At 40.9% G+C, this 18,434-nt stretch overlaps 1 long non-coding RNA gene across 1 annotated transcript; it reads left to right on the forward strand.

Moving 5' to 3' along the window:
• The first annotated feature begins 8,671 nt into the window (after positions 1–8,671).
• LOC143963988 (uncharacterized) lies at positions 8,672–18,176 on the forward strand. The gene is made up of 3 exons (XR_013271059.1): positions 8,672–8,727; positions 16,138–16,442; positions 17,071–18,176. It is a non-coding gene; the product is annotated as an uncharacterized LOC143963988 (long non-coding RNA).
• The last annotated feature ends 258 nt before the right edge of the window (positions 18,177–18,434 follow it).

The following is an 18,434-nucleotide window of genomic DNA, read 5'->3' on the forward strand; positions in this document are numbered from 1 at the left end:
ACTGGACTTGGGTCAAAGCAATAACTCCAAGGCAAATAATAAATAACACGTTATCTCCTCAGATTCTGCAACATGTCTGGTTGATGAACGACTGTTCTCAAACAAACTGAAAAGCGCAAACTGAAAAGCGCAAATAAAGACTCACAAAACTTCTACTAACACAAATTTAGCAGAAGGAGCCCAAAGGGTAGCGCTAAAGACCATGTAGTACGTCACCACACTTCTGTGTGAGGCTGCAGGTAGGGGAAATGCAGTGTTTCCTTCACCCACAACCACCTCCAGTGAAAACACTACTTTGCCAAAATGTGAGGGGCTGGCATTCCCCGGGGGATGTGGGTGACTGGACAGACTGACCAATAGCGCGGGGGGGGTGCCACAGGCTAACATTCACCCCCTCAAAAATAAAGCCACTAGCCTCCACTGCCCAGCACCCCATTGAAAATGTTGTTCTGGAGGCACAAAGAATGGCACTCAATAAAAGGAAGTGCCTGAACAAGAACCTTGATGGCAGCATCACCGGGTATGATTTTATTGAAAGCTACAGATTTTTAGCGTTGAGAATAATGTATGAAATTACTTTAACATGATAAAGTGTATATGGGATTTTATTGATAAAGTTTTAACCTACAAAGCTTTAAGTGGAATGTCCAGTCATAATATTTTTTCTTTTTTGGACAGAGAGGGGAAGGGTTAAAACCTCTGTCAGGTTTTACCTTTATTTGGGGCTCTGTTAGAGAGACTGCCCCTCACTACATATTTTCTAATACAATATTTTATATTGAAAAGATTGGAATAGGATACATAAACAGGGTTATACAAAAATGTGACATATAAATGCATAAAAAATGAGAAGTTGTATCAAATATTACATAGCAATCAACCATAAATAAATGTGTATAATTTGTAAACATTTTAAATATAGTAGGGATGGTTGACAACAAGGAAAAACAGAAAAGAAAAAAAAGGGGATGGGGCATAAACAGAAGGTATACAGAAGAGAAGAAGGGGAGGGTTTAGGATATTCGGGTTTAGGTGAATGATAAATGTTAGATATGTGCATGATGAAAAAAAATTGTTTCATTTTGTTACGTTTTGATTTGTTAACCACTTGCTTACTGGGCACTTAAACCCCCTCCTGCCCAGACCAATTTTCAGCTTTCAGCGCTGATGCACTTTGAATGACAATTGCGCGGGCATACAACACTGTACCCAAATGAAATTTTTATCAATTTTTTCCCACAAATAGAGCTTTCTTTTGGTGGTATTTAATTACAGCTGGGAGTTTTATTTTTTGCTAAACAAACAAAAAAAGATGCAAAAAAAAATCATGTTTAATAGTTTGTTATAAAATTTTGCAAACAGGTCATTTTTCTCCTTCATTGAAGTGCGCTGATGAGGCGCACTGATAGGCTGCACTGGTGGGCACTGATAGGCTGCACTGGTGGGCACTGATAGTTGATAGTTAAGGTGGCACCAATAGGCACAGATACGGTGGCACCGATAGGCACAGATAAGGTAGTACTGATGGGCACAGATAAGGCGGCACAGATGGGCACAGATAAGATGGCACGGATGGGTGCCACAAATGGGTGGCAAGGATGGGTGGCACTAAGGGGCACTGATAGGTACTACTGATAGATGGGACTGATGGGCACTGATAGGTGGCTCTCATAGGTGGCCCTGCTGGGGAATGATGGGCAGCACTGATGGGCACTGATGGGCACTGGTAGATGACACTGATGGGCACGGATATGTGGCACTGGGGTACAGCACCGTTGTTGAGGCAGATTGCGGGCACTGATGGGTGGCACTGTGGGCACTGCTGGGTGTCACTATGGGCACTGCTGGGTGGCACTGACGGGGGGCACTTATTTATTGATGAGGTGGCAATGGCAGGGGGCAGGTGGGCACTGGCAGGGCTGGCTGTGATCGGGACTGATGTCCCGATCACGGCCGCCGGTGATCGGCTCTTTTTTTGCCGGCTCCGTTGTATCACATGATCAGCTGTCATTGGCTGACAGCTGATCACGTGTTAAGGGGTCGGGATCGACCCCTTGCTCAGATACGTGATCAGGCAAGTCTCATAGACACGCCGATCACAGAGCGCGCTGCACGGGACGACGTCAATAGACGTCGTCCCGGCAAAGGAGGTCCGCGCTGTAGCCGTCATTTGGCTATAGCGCAGATCTCAACTGGTTAATCTAGTTATTTTGTTTTGTTAAATTCTGTTGATTTGTTTAATTTATATTCGAGATTCGTATTCGGAATTTGTTTTATGTATTTTTTTTTCATTTCAAAACACTAGAATCTAAAAATTTTGAATTGGTCAAATTGAAAACTTTAGATTTTTTTTTTTTTGTTCAATTCGAATGTGGCAAAGTGAAAACAGAAAAGAAAAATCATATGATTAAAATTACTCTTTAAATCAGTTTACAGTAACTCTTTAAATCAGTATTATTTCAAAATGGTACTCTAATAACACACAGTCTTTGATTTCAGCAATATGTGTACAGTTAGAATTTGACTGGTGCTCGATGTAAGATTTGATTCAAATTTCAGCCCGAATTTCCGACATTCGGACAAATTTAGTTTCATTCAGTAAAATGTTATTTTATTTTGTAATTTAGGTATTTGGATATATCCGAATCTCCGAATAACGAAAAAATGTGTCCGAATATTAATTTGAAATGAAATGAACTGCACATGTCTAATGAATGTAGCTATATACATTTAGAGAGAAATTAAGAATTATCAATATTAAGTTTGTTGATATAGTCCAGCCATGGTGACCAGACAACTCTCTGATCTGGAAAGACATTCCCCAAACACCTGTCCTTCACCCCCCCCCCCCCCCCCCCAGTTTTCCTCACTTATCGTTGTTTGTTTTGTTTTTGTCTCTATTTAGGAGTATTTCTAGATCTCCTCTTCTTCAATTCTTTTTTCGTATCATCTTTTCTCTGCGATGTATCTCCATCAACAGAAATGTTTTGTTTACTGCATGTGAGGTGGACCTTCCTCTGGTATGTCCAGTGTTTGGCAAATTGGACAAAACTTTACATACACACCCTCATTATGTGTCTGTCAAAACTACACTTTCTCATCTTTAATGAGCTAGAATATGGAAAGGTCACAAAATGGGTTGGAGACTATACGTTAGCAGACTTTGACCTGGTGCTCCTGGAGTATGCTTCTTTTTCGTGTACTTCATTATGAGTCTCTATGTTTGCCTATACTAGCTCTATTGCATGGAACAGGCCATTAATTGATCCAGGAAGGTAAATGTCAATAATAGACACTAAAGACCTTTTCACACAGACTTTCCGGTTGAGTTGCCTGTCAGTTTTTCAGGCGGACCTGATCGAGTGTTCCATTCACCCCTATGGGGCAGCAGATATCTGTGGTGACGTGTCTGCTCACACCCGATGCTACTTGATCCGATCCTGTCTGCCAAATCCAGATGGAGGGTGGCCCTATTTTCCAACCTGGTGGATGAGTGGATGAAATTGGACAGGCGGTCTGTTGTCATCTGATCTCCCCGTAGAGGAGAGTGGGACTCTTACAGGTCCATCTCATCACAGTGAGTGGAGATGGATCTTTCATCCTCCTGCTCAGCGGGGATCAACGTATCGATCCCCGCTGTGAAAGGACTCTAAAGTGTTTGTAATGGTTTGTTTTCTTTTTTTATAACAAACATATAATGCCGTGGTCCAACGGGATCAATCCGATTGTGCGTGGGCTAGTCCGACCACATTTTATAAAAAAATCAAACGCATCTAGAAATAGAACATGTGAATAAAGTGTCAGGTGCTAGAATTAAACCATAAAAAAACATACAGAAGGTATTAAAGTGTCCAGTGCTTAGAAATTCATAAGTCCAACGTCGCATATGCGAAGCTCAAACCAGTGCAGTAATAAAGTGCAAGCAGACTCCTCCCACGGCAAAAAACAAACACAGTAAATAAATGCATATATCAATAATGACACAGACGTGAATCACACAGTGCAACTGCAGCAACTAGAAAATAAATATATAAAAGAGTCTCTATGTAGAAAGGTAAAGTGACACGTGATTCATAAGGTGCTTCTCCATGTAGAAAGTGCCAAAGACCAGTGTATATAGACTCTTGTGCCTCTTCAGTGTTCAACACGCATCAGGTGGAGTGGCCCCTTACCTTACTGCTGTAAGGTAAACAGCGGACAAAAAATGCCAAACAATCCTGGCGGTGTATCCCTACTCCCGAAAAATTAGTATTGTCCCCACGCCAGTTGTTGATGAATCAATATCAAGGTAAACATAAGACAGACAGTTTGCATATCAAAACATAGCCGAGCGTTCCGTTCGTATCTCGGACGTCACTTCCGGTGTACTAATTCCTCCTATTCTGACGCATATCATCACGTATCACGTGACTTCATCAGGGAATGGGATATAGGTGTACGGAAGTGTCTTTTATACAGGCATATATGGCGGCCATTATTCCGAAGCCTCCAATAGGTTAACATTATCGTGGCCATTTTTTAGAGGATCGGGCTACAACCGCGGCCATTTTCCGTATGCCCAGCCGTCGGCCATTTTCCCGAAGCCATCCCACAACTCAAAGTCGAATAGTGCATTCGACTGCATTCGCCGCCATTTTTCCTATACTTACATGGTATAGCAACCATTTTCCCGGAGCCATACATGGATAAACATCCATGCAGACAATTTCCTAGGCTACGGTTTACTGTCCATCCGAACGTATATAGATATACTTTTCTTCTCTAATACATCCATTTATAAATGTCTTATTCTTATCTAAAATTTATAAAAAACACGGTGATAAAAGGCATAGGGGAGGGGGGAGGGGGGGGGGGGAACTCGGGTTCTGCCCGACAGCATCATACAGCAAGCATACAATGCTAATAGTACACTATACAGCAAAAGAAGCCCATTTTTAATTTGGCATCAATCGAACGGACTGACAGGTAGTTCCTTCATTGTAGCCTGTACAAGAATAAAAAGACCTGTTGGAAAAAAATTTAACTTTACCTCTACAAGTACCGGTAATTCATATGAAATTAAGGACTTCATATGCTGCAACATGGAAGGAGCCATATACGGCCTCCAATGTAGTTGTGGCCTACAATACGTGGGGCGCACAAAAAGGCCCTTAAAAGTAAGGATCAAGGAACATGTAAAAAATATCACTAATGACTTTGATAAACATAGTGTGTCTAGACATTTTAGCACCCACCATAATAAGGACCCCACTCACCTTACCCTTTGGGGCATAGAACCATATAAAAAACATTGGAGAGGCAGCCATAAAGTCAGGACACTTAGCTAATTGGAATCTAAGTGGATTTTTATTTTAGATGCTTTTTCACCCCAAGGCTTAAATATAGACTTTGATGTAAACTGTTTTATTAGTGATTTTTAGCTAAATCTAGCTTAATTATTTATATTTAATATATTTGTTTATTAACCTGTGTAAATCTTCTGGGCTCTTGGACATCATTTCCGGTGTCCGTCTCTAACTGACCTTTGGGTAGTTTAGATTTTAACTTTGTTTTAGTACCTTTTTTTATACATTTTAATTAATTTGATTCTGTTGTTGAATACATTTATATATTCTTCTATTATTTTAATTTTTTTAGGAATTTTTTTTAAATTGGACTTCCCTATGTTTGCTACAATGAGGGACTACCTGTCAGTCCGTTCGATTGATGCCAAATTAAATATGGGCTTCTTTTGCTGTATAGTGTACTATTAGCATCGTATGCTCGCTGTATGATGCTGTCGGGCAGAGGCCGAGTTTTCCCCCCCTCCCCCCTCCCCTATGCCTTTTCTCGCCATGCTTTTAATAAATTTAGGTAAGAATAAGAAATTTATAAATGGATGTATTAGAGAAGAAAAGTATATCTATATACGTTCGGATGGACAGTAAACCGTAGCCTAGGAAATTGTCTGCATGGATGTTTATCCATGTATGGCTCCGGGAAAATGGTTGCTATACCATGTAAGTATAGGAAAAATGCAGTCGAATGCACTATTCGACTTTGAGTTGTGGGATGGCTTCGGGAAAATGGCCGATGGCTGTGCCAGTATAAAAGACACTTACATACACCTATAGCCCATTCCCTGATGAAGTCATGTGATACGTGATGATACGCGTCGGAATAGGAGGAATTAGGACACCGGAAGTGACGCCCGAGATACGAACGTAACGCTCGGCTGTGTTTTGATATGCAAACTGTCTGTCTTATGTTTACCTTGATATTGATTCATCAACAACTGGCGTGGGGACAATACTAATGTTCCAGGAGTAGGGATACACTGCCGGGATTGTTTGGCATTTTTTGTCTGCTGTTTACCTTACAGCAGTAAGGGAAGGGGCCACTCCACCTGATGCGTGTTGAACACTGAAGAGGCACAAGAGTCTATATACACTGGTCTTTGGCACTTTCTACCTGGAGAAGCACCTTATGAATCACGTGTCACTTTACCTTTCTACATAGAGACTCTTTTATATATTTATTTTCTAGTTGCTGCAGTTGCACTGTGTGATTCACGTCTGTGTCATTATTGATATATGCATTTATTTACTGTGTTTGTTTTTTGCCGTGGGAGGAGTCTGCTTGCACTTTATTACTACACTGGTTTGAGCTTCGCATATGCGACGTTGGACTTATGAATTTCTAAGCACTGGACACTTTAATACCTTCTGTATGTTTTTTTATGGTTTAATTCTAGCACCTGACACTTTATTCACTTATTGTATCATTTGTGGCTGCAATAGTCGGATTACACTACTGTCTATTTTTATGTAATTTGCTCACCCTAGAAATAACTTATTAAGGGGTCATTATCTAATTAATTGTAAGCACTAGGCACTTTAGATTAATTTATTATTTTCAAGGTAGCACATCACCATTTATTTGATTTTGATAAACGTTTTTCGTTGGTAGGGCTTATACCTCTGTCGGTGGATTGCTGCAACCTGCCCCCAGTATTAATTTAGGTTTTATATGATAGCGTGGGGATACTCTAACTTTGTCTAGAAATAGAACATGTTTCAAATCTATCCGATGGACTAAAAATCGGGAAAACCATTCGTCTGTGTGCTAGTCCAACGGACCAAATAGGACACAAGGGCAGCTATTGGCTACTGGCTATTGAACTTCCTTGTTTAGTCCCATTTACATCATCACATGCAAAACAAACAGACTTTCGAACCGACTTAGTCTGATCGTGTGTGTGGCCAAGTCCACTCATTCAGAAAGTCCATCGGACCTCCGCCGAAAGTCCGTTGGGAAGACTGTCAGACCTAGTCCGTCGAAAAGTCTGGTCGTGTGTACTTGGCATTATACTTATCTGCTCTGTGCAAGGGTTTTTGCACAGAGAAGCCCTGATCCTCTCTTCTGGGGTTCCCTGATGACACGCCTGGACCCTTTGATCAGATGGCCCCACAGAAAGCCACTTCCCAAATCCCAAGTCCCAAGTTTGAAAGAAAAAAAGTTTTCATTGTTTGTAATAACATTTTGCAAACAGGTAATTTTTCTCCTTCATTGATGTGCACTGGTGAGGCTGCACTGATGGGTATTGATGGGCACTAATAGGCTCAACAGATTATCAATGATGAGGCGGCACTGGTGGGCACTGATGAGGAGGCACTGATAGGCGGCACTGATGGTCACTGTTACTTGTCACTGATAGGTGAGACTAATGAGACTCCCCCTATACTTTGTAAAGTGCTGAGTAAACTGTTGGCGCTATATAAATCAATAATAATAATAATGGGAAGGCACTGATGGGCACTGATTGGCAGCACTGAAGGTAACTTGTTGGCAGCACTGTGGGCACTGGTTGGTAGCACTGGTGGGCACTGATTGGCAGCACTTGTGGACACTAATTGGCAGCACTGGTGGGCACTGTTGGGACTGCATTGATAATCAGGACACTTTTACACACCTTTTACACAAGTCAGTTATTGGCTCTTTTCTCCTCTCCTCCTCCTGCGGTCGGCGTGAGGAGAGGAGTGCCATTAACCAGCTTCTGTTTACATCCATGATCAGCTGTGATTGGACACAGCTGATCACATGGTAAAGAGCCACTGATTGGAGGACACAGGATCACGGGTGCGATAACAGGAAGCCATCATATGACAGCCTCCCAGACCTAGCCAGCCATGCTGTAGCCGTCATTCGGCTATAATAGGGTCGGAAAGTCAAAGTACAGGCTTACTGCATTTTACGTACACTCACTTTACGTACACTCACGAGTACGGACATACCGGCAGGTGTATGTAAAGTGCCTCGCAAGTAAAGACACATTGCCCTTTATGGGAAAACTTGGTCAGCTTAACATGGCAGTGCTCCCGTTTTTTACCATTTGCATCTATGGTAAATCTTGGTCAGCTTGACATGGCACTGTCTCGGTTTTTACCATTGGTCTCTTTTCAACTTCTTGCAAGAACAAAAAGTAATTTCACCAAAATATTTCACAATGCATTTAGTTTGCCAAGACCCTTTATTTTAATTTACGTATACCGAATATTATTTCCATGAACATGGTGTTGAAAGCAATTATTAGATTTAAGTATAAACTATAAATATTTTATTCTCAATGGAATGACTCTTCCATTCTCTGTATCTATATATATATATATAGAGAGAGAGAGAGAGAGATTTTATCCACTGGTGCAGTTTGCCCATCATAGAAACATTGAAGTATTAGCCATTAGTGTTGTAAGTGCAATATATTCTCACTTATGAAAGGCACATTATTTCACTCTTTTCCATGTTTTTATATTTTATATTATTGATTTATAACAACAACAAAAAATGTCTAATTTTAATACAAATACAATTATTATATGTTTTAATTTGACTTTGCTATTTATTATAATCTCATGATACTTTGATTTGCCTGAGTGATTATCACAAAATCTAAAATAAGCAGTTTAACTGCCTTTTTTTTAATGGTATCGTGAGATAAGTTAGTATATTATAGTTGTAGAAGACTAGACAAAATGTATACATGGTTTTGTTTAATGATACAACATTATAAAAATATATGACCATTTTGAGAAGATTTTTGTAAATATCATACATAATATCATCATTTATTCCTTTTTTTCTGCTATATATAGATCAATGTGTATTACCATTAAAACATAGCATCCTAAGTAAGGACATTTTAAAAATGTACCTCTGAAAAATCAATACATTATATTACATTACTCAGCAAGGACATTTTTATTCAGCTTAGTAAATGTAGTGAAAATTCACTTCATGAAGTATTCATTATCACCAACCAGAAAGAAAAAATAAAAAATAAAATTCAGGTAAAAACTACAAATTGTTTTATTTGAATTTATAGTTAAATATTTTTGAATTGTAGATTTGATATTATTATTAATCCAGATTTATATTTTCAAATTATATGCCGTATATATTATTTTATAGTATATCATATTTTCAATGTTTTCTCTAATGCTGCAACCTGACTTTCCGGCAGACTAGGTCCGACGTTCTTCCCGGTAGACTTTCGGCAGAGTTCCGACGGACTTTCAAAATGAATGGACTTGGCCATACACAAACGAACTAAGTCTGTTCGAAAGTCCGTTCATTTTGAATGTGATGATGGAAATGGGACTAAAAAGGGAAGTTCAATAGCCAGTAGCCAATAGCTGCCCTTGTGTCATATTTGGTTTGTTGGACCAGCACACAGATGAACGGATTTCCAGATTTAAGTCCATCTGAATTGAGTCCATTGGATATATTTAAATAATTTTCTATTTCTGGTTCCACCGTAGTTTTTTCCCAAAAAACAAACGGATTAGCCCACACATGATCGGATTGTCTAACGGACTAATCCCGTTTGACCTAGTCTGCCAGAAAGTCCAGTTGTATGTACGCGGCATTAGCCAGTTCTTGTTTTTCTTCCAATTTTTTTAATTTCCTACAAGCTGATTAAAAATGTATTTTCTTAAAACTTTAAGGCCTCATGTACAGTGCTGCTGATAAACAAACATTTAGGAGCAGTTTTGCGTTTTTTGAGTGAGAGGGAGAAGATAGTGAGAGAGAGGGAGCGAGGGAGACAGAGAGAGAGAGAGGTTATTTTTCTGCATTGTAGGCATTTGGGAGAGTATATTGATCAGTACAATCTGAAAAAAATGCCTCTTAACCAAAAAAAAGCTAATGAACGGCATGTAAAAGTGGCAAAAAAGACGTTCTTAAACATCGGTTACTAGCTATTAAGTTTCAGCGTTCAGAAGAGGTTTCAAAATGTCCTGTGTACATGAAGCCTAATTTCTTGCTAAAAGTTTTATTTTATTTTCGAATATGATATTAATTGATTTCATATTTATCAGTTTATAAAATGAGTATACAGTAAAACCTTGGATTGCAAGCATAATTCATTCCAGAAACATGCTTATAATCCAAAGCACTTTTATATCAAAGTGAATTTCCCAATAAAAATTAATGGAAACTCAAATGATTCTTCCAAAACCATTTATTCATAAATCCTTCAGTTTATAGTCCATATAAAAAGATTATAGAATGTGTAAGGTTGTGTAACCATAAAATATCCATCCACAAATGATAGCCTCCAAAAGGGGATTAGAAGCAAAATCTAGCAGGAGCTACAGAGTATAAAAGAGAAGCGAGGCGCCTCTAAGCCCCTGTACACACGGTCGGAGATTTCCACAACCAAATCCATCGGATTTTGTCCGTCGGATTTTGTCCGTCGGATTTTGTCCGAAACTGTTGTATACACACGGTCGGACAAAGTTGGCAAAAAATCCGATCTTTCAGAACGCGATGACGTAATTTCGTTACGATGGGACTACATTCAGGCTAGTAGCCAATAGCTTTGATGTAGGAATTTGATCTGAGCATGTGTGGCACTTGGTCTGATCAAAATTCTCTACACATGATCGGAGTATGTCCGATTGGCCCAGTTGGTCGGGAAATATTTCCAACATGTTGGAAAATTGGGTAAGACGGATATTGCGACGGAATCAGTCCGATGCATACCACACGCAGTCGGATTATCCAACGACACGGTCTGATAGGACACATTCCGACGGATTCTCCGACCGTGTGTACAAGGACTAAGTGTAACAATATGGTTACATTTAATGAAGGTACAACATTTAGCAATTCGATGGTTGATGATTAAAACAGGCACATCTAAGTATGCAGGCTTTTGGGGTAAAGCTGTCCACATTGTCCACACCGCCATAGACGCTGTCCCTTCCATGCTGCACTCCATGAGCGGTTCAAGCCTCGCTTTCAGATCACTCTACTGCAGAGTAGTCTTCTCGGCCATGATTGCAGACTGACAGTGGTGAGAGCTCATGGTTGATGATTAACCACTTGCTTACTGGGCACTTAAACCCCCCTCCTGCCCAGACCAATTTTCAGCTTTCAGCGCATACAACACTGTACCCAAATGAAATTTTTATCATTTTTTCCCACAAATAGAGCTTTCTTTTGGTGGTATTTAATTACAGCTGGGAGTTTTATTTTTTGCTAAACAAACAAAAAAAGATGCAAAAAAATAAATAAATAAAAAATCATGTTTAATAGTTTGTTATAAAATTTTGCAAACAGGTCATTTTTCTCCTTCATTGAAATGCGCTGATGAGGTGGCACTGGTGGGCACTGATAGGCGGCACTGGTGGGCACTGATAGGCGACACTGGTGGGCACTGATAGGCTGCACTGGTGGGCACTGATAGGCACAGTTAAGGCGACTCTAAAAGGCACAGATAAGGTGGCACCGATAGGCACAGATAAGGCAGTACTGATGGGCACAGATAAGGCAGCACTGATGGGCAAAGATGGACACAGATAAGATGGCACTGATAGGTGGCACTGATGGGTGGCACGGATGGGTGGCACGGATTGGTGGCACTAAGGGGCACTGATAGGTACCACTGATAGATGGGACTGATGGGCACTGATAGGTGGCACTGATAGGTGGCTCTGATAGGTGGCACTGATGGGCGGCACTGATGGGCGGCACTGATGGGCACTGGTAGATGACACTGATGGGCACGGATATGTGGCACTGAGGTGCAGCACTGTTGTTGAGGCAGATTGTGGGCACTGATAGGTGGCACTGTGGGTACTGATGTATGGCACTGTGGGCACTGATGTATGGCACTGATCTATGGCACTATGGGCACTGATGGGTGGCACTGCTGGGTGGCACTTTTTTTAATATCTGGGTGGTACTGGCAGGGGGCAGGTGGGCACTGATAAGCTGGCCGTCCTCGAGACTGATGTCCCGATCACAGCCGCCGTCAGCGCGAGGAGGAAAAATAGCAGATTACGGCTCTGTTTTATCACATGATCAGCTGTCATTGACTGACAGCTGATCAAGTGGTAAGGGGTCGGGATCTACCCATTGCTCGGATCCGTGATCAGGCGAATATCATAGACTCGCCGATCACAGAGCGCGCCGCGCGTGCCCCTCAGGGGGCGGGCAGGCAGCTCGTGCACGGGACGACGTCAATAGACGTTGTCCCGGCAAAGCAGGTCCGCGCTGTAGCCGTCATTCGGCTATAGCGTGAATCTCTAGTGGTTAAAAGAGGCACATCTAAGTATTCAGGCATCTGGGGTAAAGCTGTCCACATAGACCATCCTCTGCACCTCCGGCTCTCACCGATGTCAGTATGGATGAGCTTCGAGTTGCCTGTTCGCCTGTTCTCCGAACAGTGAACAATTCGGGGTGTTTGCGGCAAATTTGAAAAGCCGCAGAACACCCTGTAAAAGTTTATTGGAGAAATCGAAAGTGCGAATTTTAAAGGCTTATATGCAATTTATTGTTTTAAAAAGTGTTTGGGGGTCTGAGTCCTGCCCCAGGGGACATGTATCAATGCAAAAAAAGTTTTAAAAACTAACGTTTTTTCGGGAGCAGTGATTTTAATAATGCTTAAAGTGAAACAATAAAAGTGTAATATTCCTTTAAATTTTGTACCTGGGGGTGTCTATAGTATGCCTGTAAAGGGGTGCATGTTTCCCATGCTTAGAATTGGTTTCTGTTACATCAGAGGGGGGCAGGGTCACCCGCACGTCACTGGGGAAGCCCGTCACAGACCCCCAAAGCATCCTCCCAATGTTGAGGGCATGTGGCCTGGTATGATTCAGGAGGGGGGCGCTCTCTCATCCCCCCCTCTTTTCCTGCAGCCTGCCAGGTTGTGTGCTCAGATAAAGGGTCTCCTTAAAATCCATACCAGACCTGAAGGGTCAGGTATGGATATTTGGGGGGAACACCACGTCATATTTTTTTTTTGATGCAGGGTTCCCCTTAATATCCAAACCAGACCTGAAGGGCCTGGTAATTGAATTTGGGGGAACCCCACACTTTTTTTTTTTTATCAATGACTGTTCTCTGTATTACGGGGAGCAGACAATTCATTATAGCCGCGAGTGCTTTTAAATGGCTTTTTTTCCTGCAGAAATGTCTGTGCAGGGACAGTTCTAAGCATGGGAAACATGCACCCCTTTACAGGCATACTATAGACACCCCTAAAATCACTGTTCCCGAAAAGATGGCCATTTTTAAAACTTTTTTTTGCATTGATACATGTCCCCTGGGGCAGGACCCAGGTCCCCAAACACTTTTTAGGACAGTAACTTGCATATTAGCCTTTAAAATTAGCACTTTTGATTTTGAACATTCGAGTCCCATTTAATAGGGTTCTAAAGTTTGCACGAAGTTTAGGTCTGTTCACAGGTTCTCGTGCGAACCGAACAGGGGGGTGTTCAGCTCATCCTTAGATGTCAGTCTGCAATCGTGACCAGGAACTAGTACTCAGGACTATCCAGGACTATCCTGCAGTAGAGCGATCTGAAAGTGAGGCTTGAACTGCTCATGCAGTGCAGAATGGAATGGACGACTTCTATGGCGGTGCGAACAATGGTCTATGTGGACAGCTTTCCCCGGATGCCTGCATACTTGGATGTGCCTGTTTTAAACATCAACCATGTGAGTTGTTAAATGTTGTACCTTCATTAAATGTAACCATATTGCTACACTAAGATACAAGAAGATTCGCTCCGGGACCTTAAATGAGGGGAGTATGGTTAGCCAATAAAATACCAAGTATATGCAAAATGTATTTATTGCAAGTTGTCATATGTGTAAAGCACAACGGCATTAGTAGGCAGGCTGGTAGGGTATACATACAATATAAAAGGAAACAATCCACATATAGATGTATATAATCTCATATAGCAGCAGTGTACAAACATCAACATTATATACAAGCATCAGTGGTACTCAATGCGTTTCGCAAGACCACGCTTGCTCTTCAGGGGTAGATACTTAACTGTATCTGCAATAAAAATAATAAACCAAGTAAGTGTATACTAACAAAGTTAGGCAGAAAGGTGAGCAATTGTAGGGGTCTGAGTTAGAGCCCATACACACCAATGGGCTGGGCCCGGCCATCAATCACTGACTCAAAAGGTGGTGGTCTCCAGCTCAGGAGCTGAGGAGGCGGGGCGGCAAACAACCCCAGAAATACATTTTGCATATACTCTTGGTATTTTATTGGCTAACCATACTCACCTCATTTAAAGTCCCAGGGCGACTCCTCTTGTATCTATGCATTTCACTGGGGATGGAGGTGATGTTGGGATGTCACCAGACCTTTCAAAATGTTCTATTGCTACACTTAGAGGCACCTCCCTTCTCTTTTATACTCAGTTGTTACATGACGCTACTTGTATATCAAGACATTGCTTGTATATCAAGTCAACATTTGTTAAAAAATGTTGCTTGTCTTGCAAAATGCTCTCAAACAAAGGTCTGTGCATTGTATAAACAATTTCTCCTTTTCATCTTTCTTTTATGTGAAAAGCTTGTATGTATGGTATGCACCTAATGATAGGACACAGTCACTGACAAAAATAAAAAGGTCCATAAAATCCAAATGTGGGGAGAGGTAACAGATAAGATAGTCCACTAAATGGCAACTGGTCCTTTGTTTTGCAAATGACACCATCTCCGAGAGCCATCATGACTAGGGTGTCGGCCTCTATCTTATATTTAGGTAATGAATCCTTAGACAATTTAACCGGTTCCCGACCAGCGCACGCCGATGTACGTCGGCAGAATGGCATGGGTAGGCATATTGGCATACAGGTACGTCCAATTTTCAATGCCGACTTGCCATCGCGAACGCATCGCTGGTGGCGCGCTCGCGTGCCGGTCAGCACCCCTGTGAGTCCGGTCGTGGGTCCCGCGGACTCGATCGCTGCGGGCATACCCGTGATCTTCTCATGGGACGGCTGAATGGAGAAATGCCGTTGTAAACAGCATTTCTCCATTCTGCCTAGCAACTAGTGACGCTGAGCTCTGCTCCATGTGATTGGAGCAGAGATCAGTGTTCACTAAATGAAAGCCCAACCCCCCACAGTTAGTAACACACCCCTAGGAACACTTAACCTCTACACTGAAACCCACTGGTTAACCCCTTCACTGCCATTGTCATTTACGTAGGAATAACTGCATTTATATAGCAGTGATTGCTGTATAAATGACAATGGTCCCAAAAATCGCCGATCACTGCCATTACTAGTAAAAAAATAATAATAAAAACGTATTAATAAAAATGCCCTAAAACTATCCCTATTTTGTAAATGCTATAACTTTTGCGCAAACCAATCAGTAATCGCTTATTGCAATTTTTTTTTACCAAAAATATGTAGAAGAATACGTATCGGCCTAAACTGAGGGAAAAAAATGTTTTTTTTATATATTTTTGGGGGATATTTATTATAACAAAAAGTAAAAAATAATGCGTTTTTTTCAAAATTGTCGCTCTATTTTTGTTTATAGTGCAAAAAATAAAAACCACAGGGGTGATCAAATACCACCGCCGAATTCGCAAAAAGTGGTCTGGTCTTTGACCAGCAAAATGGTCCGGTCTGTAAGTGGTTAATATAGGTCTGTGTATCGGAGAGTAGTCGATATGCTTCTGAAACATATTCAGCTTCATTTTGTATAACTATTCCACCACCTTTATATACTGACTTGATAACAATGTTAGGATTATGGGTAAGGAGTTTGAGAGCAGAAGACTCTTTTGGGCTCAGATTCTGAGTGTATTTACGTATGTGTTTGGTCTTTTTGCAGAGTTGAAGAAGATCGGTATAAACCACCCACGCTTCTGAGTATGTTTCCTTGGCACGTGTGGGAAAAGAAATTGGTTTTCGGTTTTAACTTGGTATTCTGTATAGGCAGGGAAGTGGGAAGATGTTGGGTGAGTAGATCTAGATCAATGTCAGGATCAAAGATGTCACAGGTTGGAAACAGGAAATGGTCGTCTATCTCAGCCATAACAATATCAACCTGTACTTCAGCATGGGAGAAGGTATTAGAAGAAGGAGCACCATCTGAGCCTTGCATGTACCGATGAGCCTTCTTATCTCCTGCACCATGTGAGTGTCTGGTGTTTAGCATTTTTAAAATAAATATTTCTTGTGAAACTACAGTTAGCCCTTGTACACAAAGTCGGAGATTCCGACAACCAAATCCGTCGGATTTTGTCCGTCGGATTTTGTCCGACTGATTTTGTCCGACTGATTTTGTCCGAAACTGTTGTATACACATGGTCGGACGAAGTTGTCGGAAAATCAGATCGTTCAGAACGTGATGACGTTATTTCGTTACGACGGGACTACATTCAGGCTAGTAGCCAATAGCTTTGATGTAGGAATTTGATCTGAGCATGCGTGGCACTTTGTCCGATCGGATTTCTCTTCACATGATCGGAGTATGTCCGATCGGAGCATTTTGTCGGAAAATATTTCCGGCAAGTTGGAAAATTTGGTCTGACGGATACTCCGACGGAAACAGTCCGATGCAGACCACACACAGTCGGAATATCCGACAAAAGCTCAGATCGGACACATTCCGTCGGATCTCCGATCGGGTGTACAAGGGCTTAGAGGCCAGTTTCCTTCTTTTTTGCCATCTTTTTTTTTTTCATATATGGTAGGTCTTAAGATAAAGTATTCCAAAAATATTCTACCCAGTTTAATTTGTATTATACATGATTTTTTCCAGATTATACTTTACTCAAGTTACTGTATATATAGGTAATGTATAAAAGGAACTTGACCACAATTTTATTTTCGGGATTCTACAACGTGGATACATTTAATCTAACTCTCTTTATCTTATTACTTATTATATACATCGTGACAGTCTGTGGAAACCTCTTGATTATTGTGCTGGTGTACTGTAGCAAGACGCTCCATTCCCCCATGTACCTCTTTCTCACCCAACTCTCTGTAACTGACATCATGCTGACCACAGATATCAGCCCTAACATGTTAAACATTGTTTTACATGAGAAGACTACCATATCTTTTTCCGGCTGCATCACCCAATTTTATTTCTCTGCTTTATCATTAGTGTCTGAATGTTTTCTACTAACAATGATGTCCTACGACCGATATCTTGCCATCTGCGCTCCGCTGCATTATGCCTCCATTATGAATAATGCCTTTTGCTTCAAATTCATTTTTGCATCCTGGCTATGGGGCTGCTCTTTGGTTTTAATTTTAACACTTAGCATATGCCAGCTGCAATTCTGCGGGCCAAATAAAGTTGACCATTTCTTTTGTGATTTAAATGCTCTGGTGCAACTTTCTTGTTCAGATGCATCACTAGTACAAATGGAAAGCATCTTGTTAAGCATTCATGTCATAGTTCTACCATTCCTTGTGATTGTAGTTTCATATACGTACATTGTTTCGACCATTTTAAAGATCTCCTCTTTTTCAGGAAGACGCAAATGCTTTTCCACTTGCAGCTCTCACCTGACAGTGGTGTCCATATTTTATGGAACTCTAATTGCTATGTACATGCTTCCTAATGAAGGCCAATCACAGATTCTCACCAAGATACTGGTTATGCTTTACACAGTGTTTACTCCGTTTTCAAATCCCTTTATATACAGCTTGAGGAATAAAGATATTGCGAAAGCTTTGAGAAATATTGTGGTTAGAAAAAAGGGTCACTATTTAAACTCTTAATTTATCCAAAATACCAATATACAAGTACGTGATATTCAAGTTTTCTTCTTGAAGTGCTTGAGGTGATTGCAGCTGTATTAGTGCAATTGCAACAAGAACAATTGAGTACTGTCCGGGATACTTTTTTTTTATTTGCACTGGCATTCACATTTTCAGGACAAGCTTTTGGGCTGTGCCCCTTTCTTCAAGGTCTAAGCAATAATATAGTACTGCTTAGACCTTGAAGAAAGGGGTTTACCCCAAAAACTTGTCTTGAAAATTTAGGTGTTAGTGCAAATGAAAAAAGTTTCCCGGACACTACTCAATTGTTTTTCTTGAAGTGTAAAGAGTAATTATTTATTTAAATATGGACAAAGCTTTATTATTCTATGAATTGCTCTTCCATATGAA

Source organism: Lithobates pipiens, unplaced genomic scaffold (genome assembly GCF_037356315.1).
Source record: "Lithobates pipiens isolate NorthernLeopardFrog02 unplaced genomic scaffold, aLitPip1_a1.2 Scaffold_8, whole genome shotgun sequence".
NCBI lineage: Eukaryota > Metazoa > Chordata > Amphibia > Anura > Ranidae > Lithobates > Lithobates pipiens.